Source organism: Camelus dromedarius, chromosome 21 (genome assembly GCF_036321535.1).
Source record: "Camelus dromedarius isolate mCamDro1 chromosome 21, mCamDro1.pat, whole genome shotgun sequence".
NCBI lineage: Eukaryota > Metazoa > Chordata > Mammalia > Artiodactyla > Camelidae > Camelus > Camelus dromedarius.
This window is the reverse complement of record NC_087456.1, coordinates 458,879-473,657: the sequence shown is the minus strand read 5'-3', so window position 1 is coordinate 473,657 and position 14,779 is coordinate 458,879. Positions and strand designations below refer to the sequence as shown.

Sequence of the window (14,779 nt, the reverse complement as noted above, 5' to 3'; positions counted from 1 at the left end):
TAAAGTAAGAGTACAGGAGGGGCTTGAGCAAATCAAAATTATAACCCAGCAGAACTTTCAAAAGACTATAGACTCTGAGCATGCAGAAGGTATGAAGAAAACACTACAGTGTAAGAAAATTAGCTAGAATCAAGTGAACCTAATCAGAGCTATTATCACTATTTCAGAGCCACCGTAAAGCTTATTTCTAGAAGAATGATCTGTAAAAGATGTCTTTCATGTATCACAATTCCTAAAAGAAGGAATCCTAAGTATCAAATGACCCCACTCCACTCCCAATCTCAGTTGATCAAATCAGCAGTGGACATATGACCCAGAGAAAACAACTTTTTTATTGGCCAACCGGAGACCTACACATGATCTAAAAAGAAAAGATGAGGAGGGCATTTCAGATTCTTCTCTTGGGATTTGGGAATTGAGACACTGGGCCAGCAGACTATGCAAAGCTAAGGTGAAAAGCAAGTAGAATCATGTGGTCAGATGGCCATTTGGGGTCTTGGGCACACTGAGTAAGCAGCAGTGAGGAGGATGGACACGGAGATGCAAAGACAAAAGGCCAGTGGTCTATGAGACTGTAGAGACAAAGAGTGCCACCTCTGTCCCTGACACCATTCTAGGTCCTACTGTCCAGAGACTCAACTGTACAGCAGTTCTTGTTCTTAGATCACTTTGAAACCTTACAATAAATCCTTTCAACTTAAACTGATTAAATGAAGTTTATAATCCTTAAAAATAAAAAGCATTTGTTAGATGCTGTCCAAGGATGACAGATTACATTTATATATTAAATATTTTAGTTTTCTCTTCTCCATATATCTTGGAAGAATAATAGTGTGTGCTCCCTGTTTCTATTTCCTTACTTCCCAGCCAACCATTTTTCCCTATGACTCTCCTGAAACCAAACTAGACATGCCCAAACTGTTCCATTCAGTGGACTTCTTAGTCCTTATTTGACTTGACCTTTCAACATTCACACATATCTAATACTTGACTCCACCTGTCTCCTGAGTGCTGGACCTATATTTCCACCTGCCTGGTGAACACTCCATAGGGATGTCCACACCTCTAGTTCACGCTCATTTTCCTCCCCAAACCTGTTCTTCCTCCTCTTCTATTCTTTACCTTGGTCCATTCCACCAAAACTATTCACAAGTCAACAAGTCCTATTAATTCTCTCTCTTAATTTCTTGAAAATCAATCTGTTCTTTCCCTATCCCCAAAGCTGCTGCCTGAATTCAAGTCTTCATCATCCCTTGGACTGACAACCAGAGATCCAGAAATTCTGATTCAATGAAGGTACCTGAGAACATTTTTTGGGGGGATTCCAAAGGATTCTAATACATAACTATTGCTTTCTGTTGTTGGTCTCTTCCTTTATGGAGCCATCCTCTTTACACAGCCACCAAGCAGTCAACATATAGTACTGAAAATACAATACACTAATGGAGAAAGAAAGAAAGAAAACAAAGAAACCAAGAAAGAAAACAAAAATTCCCACCCTAAAGGAGCTCAAACTAGTAAGGAAGAAGTCAGGTAAACAAATCACAAAAACAATGTAATAAATTTTGCAGAACTCTGTAATGTAACAGCTACTGCATACTAAGTGTTTACTGAATGCTGGAACTGTGGTGAGTGATCTGTGAACATTATTTCATTCAATCCTTCCCCAATACTGTAAGGTACATATTACACTCAATTTACAGATAAAGCAACTGCGTCTCAGAGAGCTTGAAATTTTGCACAAGATCTCACCTTCATGAGTGGAAGAGCCCAGGGCTTAAATGACGGTCTAATTTCAAAAGCCCATTCTCTTAATTAGTCTGGGGTGCTTTGGGAGAAGGGAAAAAAAGCAAGCAAATAACTCCTAGTATCACCTAAACTGAGCAACGTGGACAAGTGATGGTAGGGTACTCTGAGCAGAATAAAGAGTTCTATAGAGATGAGGGGATGAGAGAACAGGAAAGTTGTGCGACACACAATTAGTGAAGACGGCAAGGTCAGTGCACGTAGAGAGGTAGTTGGAGACGAGCCTGTAAAGTGTAAAGGAACCAGAGCAGTATGGGCCTTGCATGGGTCATCGGTAAAGAGTCTGGACATCTTCTGTGGGCACGGAGTAGTCACCAATAGATTTTAGACAGAAAACTGATTCACCTGATTTGCTTTTTATAAGGATTACCTAGGAAAAATATTTTAAAGGGTTTTCCTTATTACAAATTAGATCATTTGGAAACTTTCCATGGCTCCATATTATCTATTGTATAAAGTCCAAAATTCTGTCCAATCTCATCTCACAACTGTCCCCATCCACATGCAGAAATACCCACAAATTCCCATATGCTGTGCTAGGCTGCTCTGTGCTTTGGCATCTGCCTGGTCCTTATCTCTAAAAATGCCTTCTCTCCCTTGCTCCACCTTGCCTGAGTCCCTCTGGCTTCTGCAAACCTTCAACAATCTCCATTCCCTGTCTCCCCACCTTTCACCACGGAATTAGTTGCTTTTTCTTTGTGTTCACACTCTTCCTCTGTGTATCTATTAACACTTATCACATTGCTTTGTAATTATTTATGTCTTCCCCATTAAAACTCAAAAGTTCTTTTTAATCTCCCAGCCCAGCATAGTAATTAGCACAGAATAAATGTTCAACAGTATAATGAATGACTAACTTCACATACACACATAAACATGAATTTTTAAAAAATAAATGATAATAACAAGGGAGTGATAAGAAAGCTGTTCCCTGAAGAAATCTGGAATATGTAATAACAAAAAATCAACATTAGCGACAGCTAACATTTATAGAAAACTTACTATGTGCCAGTTACTATTTGAAGATCTTCACATGTATTAATTCATTTAATTCTCACAACTCTATGAGAAGGATACTATTGTTATTACCATTTTAAGAGAAACTGAGAAGTAACTTGCCCGGAGCTACCCTGCTAGTAAGTGAGTACAGATGCCACCCCAAGCAGTCTGGCTCCAGAGTTCAGGTTCTTAACCACTAATTATACTATCCCTTTAGCTCAAGTGAAAGACCATCAGTATATGAAAACAGTTCTAGCCCTAGTTCTTTTATATCTTAATCTCTTTTTCACTCTTAACACACTAAAGATAAATTCTACACAGTGAGAAAAAAAATTCCACTTTTTATAGTTTCGTATTTTTTTTAATTGAAGTATAGTCGGGTTGCAATGCTGTGTTAATTTCTGGTGTACAGCACGGTGATTCAGTTATATATATCTTTTCTTTCCTATCTTATTCTTTTTCATCATAGGCTGTTACAAGGTATTGGATATAGTTCCCTGTGCCATACAATAGAACCTTGCTGTTTATCTATTTTATGTATGTGTAGTAGTTAGTATCTGCAAAAATAAATAAGTAATAATTTCATCAAATAATTATGTAACTAATCTGGGACACCTTCCCTAATATCTTACTTTAGATCAAGGCCCTCTTGCTGTAAGCTTTTGGGGGTCCCTGTGCTTTTCCTTCCTAACACTCACCCGAGGATGTGACCATATACTTAATGTGATTCTTTTAAAAGTTCCTCTGTCCTCCCCTGGATATGAAGCTCCATGGGGTTCAGGTCTGTTTTACTCATCAGTGCATCCACAGCACAGAGTAGGCCCAAAATAGATGTATGAGAAGTAGATATTTTTCAAACGGTCTTCCCTATTCATCACTTTTTTTCCTGCTCACATTGACATCAACCTTATGCAAGTCATAATTACTTAGTGCCTAAAATATTAAAATCAATCTCATCTGATCTCTGCTTATACCCTCCTATGGTTTTAATATATCACATGCAACACCAATAAATTAATCTTCCTAAAACCTTCAATACTCATTCAATAAATATTACCTCCTATTGTGTGCCTGAAGGAAACCAGAATATGTCACCCCAAAATATGCCACTTTGGCATACTGATTATTTTTAATTAAAGGCATTTAAGAAAGAGCAGGTGCAAGAACACTCTGACCCTCATTTCTTCCTGAAGGCAGGAGATAAAACTCCCATGTGAAAGTCACTCTAACTGTACCAGGAGGAAAGACGTTCTCATCACTAGGGGCAGAGGATGTGGGGGCTGAGAAATCTGTACAAACAAACCTTGTTAAACTAACACTTATCTTCCTAGTTAATTCTTCACCATTTAGTTTCTCAACCCAAAACCCTTTGTCTTGTCAGTTCTTCACAAATCTTGTTTCTTTGTCTAAAAGGTGTAAGTGTTTCCTGCTCTGGTCACGTCTTCAGGTCTTCATTCTCATGTGAAGGCTCCCATGTACATGTAAAAATTTAATGAAATGTGTATGCTTTTTCTCCTGTTAATCTGCCTTAGATGAGTCTGATTATTAGGCCCAGCCAGAGACCCAAAAAGGGTAGAGGAGAATTGTTCCTCTCCTACATACCAATTTCACTGCTTAATAAATAAATCCTTTTAATTTCCTAATGCCTATAGGATGAAGTTCAAAATGTCAGACTTGTCTCCTGAAAAAAATAAATAAGAAAGCCACCCCAGACCTTAGTCTTTAATGCTATTCCCCATTAAAAGGAACAGGGTTCCTCAGAGAAACAGCTAATTTCAGGGCTGGGAAAGGGTAGATAATGGATAAGCTTGGAATACCTAGAAATTTACACCAGAAAGTAAGGAACAATTCAAAAAACTGTCAGAGGCACATCAAAGAACACAGGAGCCACCTGAAGGGGCTCCCACTGTTCACATTTGGGACAATTTGAGCACCAAAATAATTAAGTACAGTGATGAGTTATGAACCACTTTTTAAAAATGAAATTATGAGTCCATACCAACAGGAAGGAAAGAGGAAAGGAAGGTAGGTAGGTAGGTGTAGGAAGGGAGGGAGGGAGGGAGGGAGACAGAGGAGGCAGGGGAGGCCAAGGACCAATTGGTAAATACATAAGGAGTGCTGGAGTGGGAAAATCATCAGTTTGCAGTCACTATAATAAAAATTAGATCTAGCAAGAATCAACAATGAATGGTAAATATAGGGAAAATTCTTGATAAAGAGCAAGATATTTTCATGTTCTCATAAGTATCTGCCTATTAACTGCAAAGGAAGAAAAATAATCATTATCATACTGTCAAAAAACTGGGCTACACCTTGATCTTTGACAAGGTAATCAATATTAACATCACCTATGAAGGACCAAAAGACTTCATGGACCTCCAGGTGTCATAACCAGAGAAGGACACAACTTCTTGGCCAACTTCTGATCAAGAATGCATAATCTCAACCTAATCAGAAGAAAATGTCAGACAAACACAACATGAGGAACACTGCAGGAAAAAAAAAAAAAGCAGGACAGTATCTGTATTCTTCAAAAATGTCATAAATTACCAAGAAATACTGTGGAAATTTTCCAGACTAAAAGAAGCTAAAGCAACAGAACAACTACATTAACCCAAATTGGACCCTATACTGGTGAGGGGGAAATGCTACAAAGACATCAGATCAATTGAAAAAAAATGCAATTATGAATAGTAAACTGAATCAACATAACTTCATGAAGTTGACAACTATACTGTGTCTATGTAACAGAATATCCCTACTCTTCATTGAAGCATTCAGAGGTAAAGAACCATAACTGATCCTTAACTGATTCAGGGGAAAAAGAAAATTACACACAGAGAGAGAGAAAATAGGAGAGAAAAGGATAGAAGAGAAGAAAGTGGGCAAATAATAAAGTAAATAGGATAAAATAGTAACAATAAGTAAATCTAGATAGAGTATACAGCTGTTTCTTGTATTATTCTTGTAACTTATTGTAAGTTTGAAATTAGTTCCAAATAAAAAGCTAAAAATTATATAATACATGTATTCAAGCAGACCTGCACTGTCCAATACAGTAGCCACTACCTACAAGAGGTTATTGAACAGTTCAAATACAGTTAGTCCAAAGTCAGGTGTGCTGTTAGTACAAAATACAAACCAGATTTCAAAGACGTAATACGATTTAAAAAAAAACTCATTAATAATTTTTAAGACAACTCACTATATCACTTTTATATTGATTGTATGTTGAAATATTTTAGATATATTGGGTCAAATGAAATACATTTCAAAAATTAATTTCACTTTTTATTTTTTTAAATGTGGCTACTAGAAGCTTTAAATTACATATGTGACTCGTTTGCATTGGACAGGGCTGAGCTAGACAATCAAGAATCTCCACAATAAGGTGTCAAGACTATCTTTGAAAGTTTCTCTCAATTTCTTTCTGCTCTAAACAGACCTCTATCTCTAAGTCACTTGGTTTTAAGCTACTTACAGATACTGTATTTTATTCACTGTGGTATCTCCAGTATCCATGGAACACATATCCAGTGTTATAAACATCTGTTTATTGAAAAGCAATATGCAAAGGAAGGAAGGAGAGCAGGAAGAATGAACTCATTCCCATCTCTGAGTTTTGGTTTATACTGTAACTCTTTCCTAGAATCAAAGTAATTCTCTTCCTCTTCTAATCACATTCTTCAAATCTCATGCCCATTTTCATCAAGGAGACTCCCCACTCACACAAGTTCATTCTGATCATTCCTCCTCTGTACTACTACAGCCTTCGCTGTCTGTATCATTTACTTTGGCACTAACTTATGTAAGTTCCCTGAGGGAGAAGTTAGGTCCCATATTTTCCAGGGTGAGTGGCATAGTGCTAACCAAATCAGTTGAGTAGTGAAAGAAAGGGTAACAAGGTGCCAGAAACAGGGAAATGGTTTGACAGTAGTAGTCTCAGTTTTGACTACTACTACTACAATATACTGTGTTGCCTTAGATAAATCACTTAATCTCTCAGTTCCTACTTCCTCATTTTTAAAATCAGAGAGAGAGACCTGTTAACCAAAAGAGAAATGTTCTATTTTCACAATTCTAAAATTAAATCCATCTTTTTCTTTAACATTATTGACATACACTAGTAAAAGGCAATCTAATACACTAATGTTAAATCACAGTAAGATCCTTAAGAAAGAAACAGCAATAAAGTTTATAAACTGCCTAAAGTACTAAATGCTGATAGTCTTTCCAACCATGAAGCACTTTAAATTCACATTTCTCTTCAAGGCCTATTAAGCAAAATAGTCAATACATACCTCAATTTTTTTTTTTCACTCAAGCCTCAAAGAAACACCTTTTAGTAGCTAATGGGAAAAAAAGAAAAACCAGAAACTAAATTTTCTATACAGTACCCTGGGACCTTATTGGTGATGTTCAAAGACTGTTATAATTGATTCTAAGCACATCATCTGTCTCTTCTTTCAAAAATGCTATTTAAAGGACACTATTGAGAAGAAAATTATAGCAGTTAAAATGAAAAGGCCACATAAAAACAGAATATTAAAGGTATGTGACTTAATTTCAAAGCATGGAGACCATTTCAGATAAACCTGTAAATCAGCAGTTTTAGTTTTAATCTTATATCTTATTATCTCTGCTGAGAAGTAAGATTATCAGGGTGGGGTAAAATAAAATGGTTGCCATGTTACATAATTCAAAGATTCAAGTTATCTTTGTTAGTAAATACCACCTGTGGAGTTAACACTAGTTAATTCCATTTACAAGATTTCTTCAAGGCTTTATCCAAATGCTGAGAGTTAACACTGACCCACCTGTAAGGCAAAAGCGGAACGCCTGCCAAGGGACTCTAGGTTGTCTCAGGAACTGGTCTGAGCTACCTCTGCAGCCTCATTTCCCATTAATTTCTGCACATCATTTCACCTTCTATACTTAATTGTTCACATTCCTCTTTACATTACCTCCCCCTTTTCTAACTTATTGCCCTGGCATTTGCAGTTTCCTCTGACTGACAGGCCCTCCCTTCTTTTGAGTTGCAAATATAACCTCCTCCCTGAAGTTTTCCTGATTGCCCCAAAACCCTCCCAGACACTATTCATTCCTGTATTACAAAGCACTGTCATTACTTTTAAATGTTCACTTCACCAACCAGCTGTGAATACTAAAGGGAGGGCCCAGATAGTATTTAACCTCAACTCCTAGCAGGTGCCTTGCATTTACTGATCCTTAATATAAGGACACTAAAAAAAGAAAGTTAAGTAATTAACTATGAGAAACAGCTGAAACTTTCCCATAAAGGCGTATATAAATTTAACACATTGGTTCTCAACCAGGGCAATTCTGCTACTAGGTGACAGCTGGTAAAGTGTTTAGATTTTTTTTTTGGTTGTCACAATAGGAGGGTGGAGATTTTGGGGGTGCTACTGGCATCTACTGAATAGAAGACAGGGATGCTGCTAAACAACTTACAATGCAAAGGACAGCCCCCTACAACAAAGAACTATCCAGTCACAAATGTCAATAGCGCCTTGATTAAGAAACTCAGTTGTCAAGTGGGGGCGGGGCACGTGTAGCTCAGTGGTAGAGCGCGCGCTTAGCATGCACGAGGTTGTGGGTTCAATCCCCAATACATTCATTAAATAAATAAATAAACCTAATTACCACCCCCGCAAAAAGTAGGTAAATAAAAAAATCTTAAAAAAAAAACTCAGTTGTCAACTCACTTATTCATATATGATGATTCCTTTTCACATCTCAGCAATGACCAGCATGAATTCCAATTTTGTAGTTTCAACTGAAACTTCGGTAGCTGTTACTGTGTATGCCCCAACACTAAAAGTTATCTTTAATCATCGTGATGCTTAACAACATTAAACCAAGAGCACTGGAAAGCATCTTTCTGAAGGCTAATCTATAACTACTGGAAGCTACTCCTAAGTCAGAAAACACTTTGTTTTATGTATACACTTTAAAGCAAACCACAAGCAAACTAATTTTCAGCTGTGAACTGTGTGAAAGAAACACAATCTGAGGCATGAGGTAATTAATCAGCTCCTTTAGGTCTGATAAAAGAAAAATCTCTTAAGTACTGCAAGTAAATCATGCACAGATGTCTACTGTTGAACACAGGAACTGATGGCCACAGTAAAGGGTATGCATGACTTTACTGCTGCCAAAATCACCATTTATCGAGGTTTCAAAAACCTCTGACAAAACACTGTAAAAAAATAAATCATCAAATGTCAATACAGGGTAGCAGATTCAGAAGTTAACTATTTTTCCCCTTGATAGATGACCAAGTTTCACATGACGAACATTTCACGAAGCTATGCAGGCGCAAGGACACTCCCTTTCTATATAGTGGATGACTCAACTCTCTTTGGTACATTCTTTGACTGAATACTACAAAATCACTAATTCCTTCTGTCCTTTGAACTACTTATCCTACTCCCTCAGTAACCAATTATTAGGTTGGCCGCCAACTTTTCAAACATTTCTATTTTGTTGCACCCTATCAGTATCAAAAATAAGTTGGGGGGGCGATCCAAAACAAAAACTTGCGTACAGTAACTCTTACAAGGATTTTGTTATTCTAGGAACTGATTCCTAAACAGTACACCTACAGCTTTCCAATGCTCTAATCTTTACGTCTTAAGGTTTTTCCAGGTTTCAAACAGATAGCACTGGCAGAAAGTAAAGGAGTAAGTGTATGCCGCTAGACAAAGCTTACAGCGGATTTATTCTTGGATGGCTCAAAAAACATACTGGGCTGGGAGGGGGAAACGCACTTTCAATCGGGGAAAAAAAGTTTCCAACAGTAATACCTTCCTTTGCAGCTAACTTTGCCAGTAAGTGTCCGTACCACGATTGGACCGACGCTAGGCCGGGTTTCACCACATTACCCTGCAGGGTTGTCTAGACGAGAAAACCAAGCCGTGTGTGGCAGGTGTGTGTCGTGTAAAGTTGGGGGGCAAGCTGGGCGGGGAGGCTGGGGAAAGAGCCCAGCTAGCCTCCCGCGATCTCCCACGGGGCGTTCTCCAGACCGGAGGGCGGCTGGTCGGTCAGTCCCCAGGGCACTAACTCCATTTTCACCGCCGTTCCAGGATCTAGAAGGAACGCGCTGGCTCCACCCTCCCGCCCCGCCGCCCGCTCTCACTGACAGCCCGAGAGGGAGCGGGTCCCGGGCCTGGACGCGCAGGGCGGCGGGGAACCGGGCGCCGGCCCCGGCCCCGGCCTGCCCCCCTCGCCGCCGCAGCCGCCGCCGCCGCCGCCGCCGCCGCCCCACCGGCCCGCCCGCCCCTGCCCCCGCCCCCGCGGCCCGGCCCCGGAGCAGACGACCGAGGCCTAATCGCCACCTGGGCTGCGGGGCCTAGAGAAAGGAAATGCGCTGAGGAGGGGGCGTCCGCGCCACCACCTCGGCTCCTCAGCGCGGCGGCGCGGCGGCTTCTTCGGCCTCTGGGCTCGGGCTCTCCCGCTCACGTGCTCCTGGAAAGACGGTTTCACTCTCTTACCCTCTGTAAAATCCTCCTTAACATGGTTTAAACACCACCCGGTGCCGCCGCGGTGACTCTCCGGACCCCCCGCGGGGCCACCCACTACTTGCGGGTGCGCGGGCGGGAGGGACTGAGCCAGAAGGGGCCCGGGGAGGAGGTCGCTCAGGCGGCCCAGACTTCCCCACAGGCGGCGAGAGGGAGAGCGCGCGAACGAGCGACGAGATAGCCAGCGAGCGCCCGCCCGCCGGGCCGCCCCTGTAACTGACAGCTGGGCGGACCCGCCCGCCTCCGCCGCCCCGCCCCCTAGGCCTGTCCATCCGCGGTGGGCGGGGCTGCAAGGGGCCTGGCCCGCGCCTGTAGCCAATCGGAAGCGGCGGCGGCGTGGGCGGTTGCGTGACGGACAGGCGGCGGGACGCTGGCCCCGCCGCTCCTTCCGGCGGGCTGGGGAACGCCGCGGCCGCCGGGCGCACGCCTGCGCTCCGTCAGAGGACGCGACCGCGCGCAGACCGCGTACCCGAAAGGGGGGCTTGGGGGACCCTGACCGCGACGGAAAGAGGGTCTCGGGGCGGGTACCTGCGACGGCACCTCACATTGCTCTGTAAAATTTGTCAATGTGATCCTGGCCTTGACTGTTCGGACTACACCGTCATTTCTGCTGGAAGCGCTTAGCCCCTGGGTGGAAGGAAAGGAGAGAATCGCAAACACTATTAACCAGACTGTTGGGCTTCCCTCTCCTGGTCCAACCCGTCGTTCCTTTTCCTACTCCCTTCCTGCTTCTAACTTCAGCCAAAAGAAAAGTAAAGAATCGGAAAAAAGGGTAGGAAGATATTGGAATTTGAGTTGGTAAAAGAAGTTTGGGGTCGTCCTTTTTGGACTATAGAGACAATGTTTAATGCACTGATACCGCTAACGTGTTGCACTATCTAAAGCCCATGCTTGTCCAAGGAATTTTAAATCCTCTTCTGATAATAGATGTGTGAAGTGAATCGACATTAATGCGTCTGTTTCGTAGATTAAGAAAAATGAGGTCACAGAGAAACAGTGTGCCAAAACAAGGACGTGGACTCGGAAGTGGACTTGGAACTGACTTCCAAGCACGATGTCATCATTTAAGTTCAAAAACCACAGCTCCAGAATCGTATCATTCTGCCAGTAATCACAAGCTAAGAAGTTCGACTTTTACCCCCGGTGAGGGTCGGGGAGCGGAGAAAAGCCTTTAATATTGTTTAAACGGGGAAGGAGGCAGGGGAAATAAGGTAACTAACCTTGCTGGGGTGGGGGAATTTGAAGTCTATCAAACAATGAGTGGAATGCCTACTGGAATGTCTAATGGAATGCTTATTAGGATATAATTTTGATCTTTTGAAAAGATGCAACAAATATTTTCAAATGAGTCCATGTAAAAGTATTTTGTAAAGTGTATTTTATGATGTAATATGTTGTTTCTATCCCAAACATGTTTTTTTTACTATGTGTGTCTGTATCCGTGTCTGTCTATAGTGCAGCAAAAGTCATGCCTGTAACTAATACATTATTAATCACTATTGATAATAGTGCACTTAAATACTTCTAGAGAAACATAGAAAATCACATACTCTTTGATCTTTCCAGACACAGGTGCTTTATTTTCAGACACCGAGAAATATTTTTAAGAACACAGGGTGATAAAACTGTATGACACAATAAACATATATTTAGTCTCTACCCCTGAGTGATATCCAGACAGGATGTTAAGAACATCTTTTGTTCTAGTATTTAATCTTTGACCCTGTTTCCTGACACCAGAGCATCTAAGACCCTTGGAATCCCACAGTGCTGCGTGTCTTTTTGTATGCTAATGAAATGATGAGTGGTTAGAGTCATTAGCTTTAGGCTGATCTCTAGAAAGACTAAGGCAAGATTAGAAGGTTGGAATTTTCAGTCCCACCCCCCACCACCCCACCTCAAGGAGAGAAGACAGGCTGAAAAAGTTAATCACCAATGGCTGAAGATATAATCAATCATGCCTGTAATGGAACCTCCATAAAAACCCTACATAATGAGATTTAGAGAGCTTCCAGATTGATGAATGTAAAGATGCTAGGAGAGTAATATGTCCAGAGAAAAGAGGGAAGCTCTGCACCCCTTCTCCCATACCTTGCCCTACGCATCTTCCGTTTGGCTGTTCCTGAGTTGTACCCTTTGTAATAAACCAGTAATAGAAAGTAAAGTATTTCTGTGAGTTCTGTGAGACATTATAGCAAATTATCAAACCCGGGGAGGATGTTGTTGGAACCCCCAATTTATTAGCCAGTAGGTCCAAAGTATAGGCAACAACCTGGGACTTTCAACTGGTGTCTGAAGTAGAGGGCATTCTTGGTGGGACCAAGTCCTTAACCTGAGCCATTCTTGGTGGGATCTGTGCTAACTCTGTGAAGTTATTGCCAGAATTGAATTAAATTGTAGGATGCCCATTTGGTGTCCAGAGAATTGGAGAATTGCTTAGTATGGAGAAAAAAACTACACACATTTGGTGCCATGAGTGTTCTAAGTAGAGAAATGAAACAGTTTTTCCATTTAAACTGACATTTGCTTCTACTTTTTTGTTTTTCAAAAATTAATTTAGTTTAAATCTGCTTATTAATGTCACATGCTAAGGCCTTCTCTACTGGAATTCTCCAGTGGAATCTTTTGACTAATATAATAGACCCTCATCTACTGCTTAGCTAGATGGGTTATTCAAAATCTGTGTGCTCCCCTGCAGTTTATGATAATCCCATCACTAAAATAATATAATGGAGAACTTAATTACCCCAAAAGAAAACAAGTGGGTGAGACATAATCATGTAAGAATATCCTCCACTAATCTACCGGCTTCCCATACAAAACAGTCCTGCTTACCCTGTCTGGCCACTAATTCCTAACCATTTACCTCTCTTACATTAATATTCCATCAATTATTTGACTCCATCAAGACCTCCAGTCCATTGGCCCTTCTTTCTTACGATCAGTCATTTCCCTGGCATCCTCATTTCCATCAAAACCCAGCTTAAAACCTATCATCCAACTTTATAGCACCCCCACACATACTATACAAATATGCTTAACTTCTTCAGCTCTCTCTTCCTCCATTGTTTTCATCTAGCAGAACCCAAGCTCAACTTCCCACCTACTCTGTGCTGCACAGGGGTAGCTGAATATCACTAGAGATACACATATGCAACTGGGGCTATTGGGCTTACTTTATATTAATAGTTACAGATCTCAGACAGGCACTCAACACTCTCCACCAGCAGTCCTGTTATACTTTCTTCCTGTCATCTTTCTCTAGATCTCCAAAATGGCTTTTACATCTACAGTTGTTTCACTCTCTTACCTTGCATTTTCTTCAAAAAACAAAACAAAACAAAACAAAACAAAACAAAACAAAACAACAAACCTTAGAAATAAATCTGACCAAGGAAGTGAAAGACTTAAATGCTGAGAACTGTAAATCTGTTAAATGAAGTTGAAGATAATTCAAAGAAATAGAAAGATAGCCCATGTCTTGGATTAGAAGAATTAATATTGTTAAAATGGCCATACTTCCCAAAGCAATCTACAGATTTAATGCAATCCCTATCAAATTACCCAGGACATTTTTCATAGAACTAGAACAAATAACCCTAAAATTTATATGAAACCATGAAAGACCCAGAATTGCCAAAGCAATCCTGAGGAAAAAAGACAAAGCTGGAAGCTTAACCCTCCCAGACTTCAGACAGTATTACAAAGCTTCAGTAATCAAAATAGCATGGTATTAGCACAAAAACAGACAAAAATGGAACAATGGAACAGTATAGAGACCCCAGAAATAAACCCACACACCTATGATCAATTAATCTTTGACAAAGGAGGCAATAATATGCAATGAAGAAAAGACAGTCACTATAACAAGTGGTGTTGGTAAAGCTGGACAGCCACATGTAAATCAATAAAGTTAGAACACTCCCTCATACCCTACATAAAAACAAATTCAAAATGGCTTAAAGGCTTAAATATAAGACATGACACCATAAAACTCCTAGAAGGGAATAGAGACAAAACATTCTCTGACATAAATCATAGCAATGTTTTCTTAAGTCAGTCTCCTATACAAGATCTTATGGTAGCTCACAGAGAAAAAAATGTGACAATGAATATATATATGTTCATATATAATTGAAAAATTGTGCTCTACACTGGAACTTGACACAACATTGTAAAATGATTATAAATCAATAAAAAATGTTAAAAAAAAAAGAAATGTAAATCAAAACTACCATGAGGTATCACCTCCCACCTGTCAGAATGTCCATCATTAAAAAGTCTACAAATAACAAATGCTGGAGAGGGTGTGGAGAAAAGGGAACCCATTTACACTGTTGGTGGGAATGTAAACTGGTGTTGCCACTGGAGAACAATATGGAGTTTCCTTAAAAAGCTAAAAATACAGTTACCATGTGATCCAGCATCCCCAC

The 14,779-nt window shown here is 40.4% G+C and overlaps 1 pseudogene; it reads right to left on the bottom strand.

Annotated features, from left to right (window-relative positions):
• The window catches only part of LOC116156438 (early endosome antigen 1-like), a 64,179-nt pseudogene extending 53,660 nt beyond the window's left edge, over nucleotides 1-10,519 (bottom strand).
• Between the last annotated feature and the right edge of the window lie 4,260 nt (nucleotides 10,520-14,779).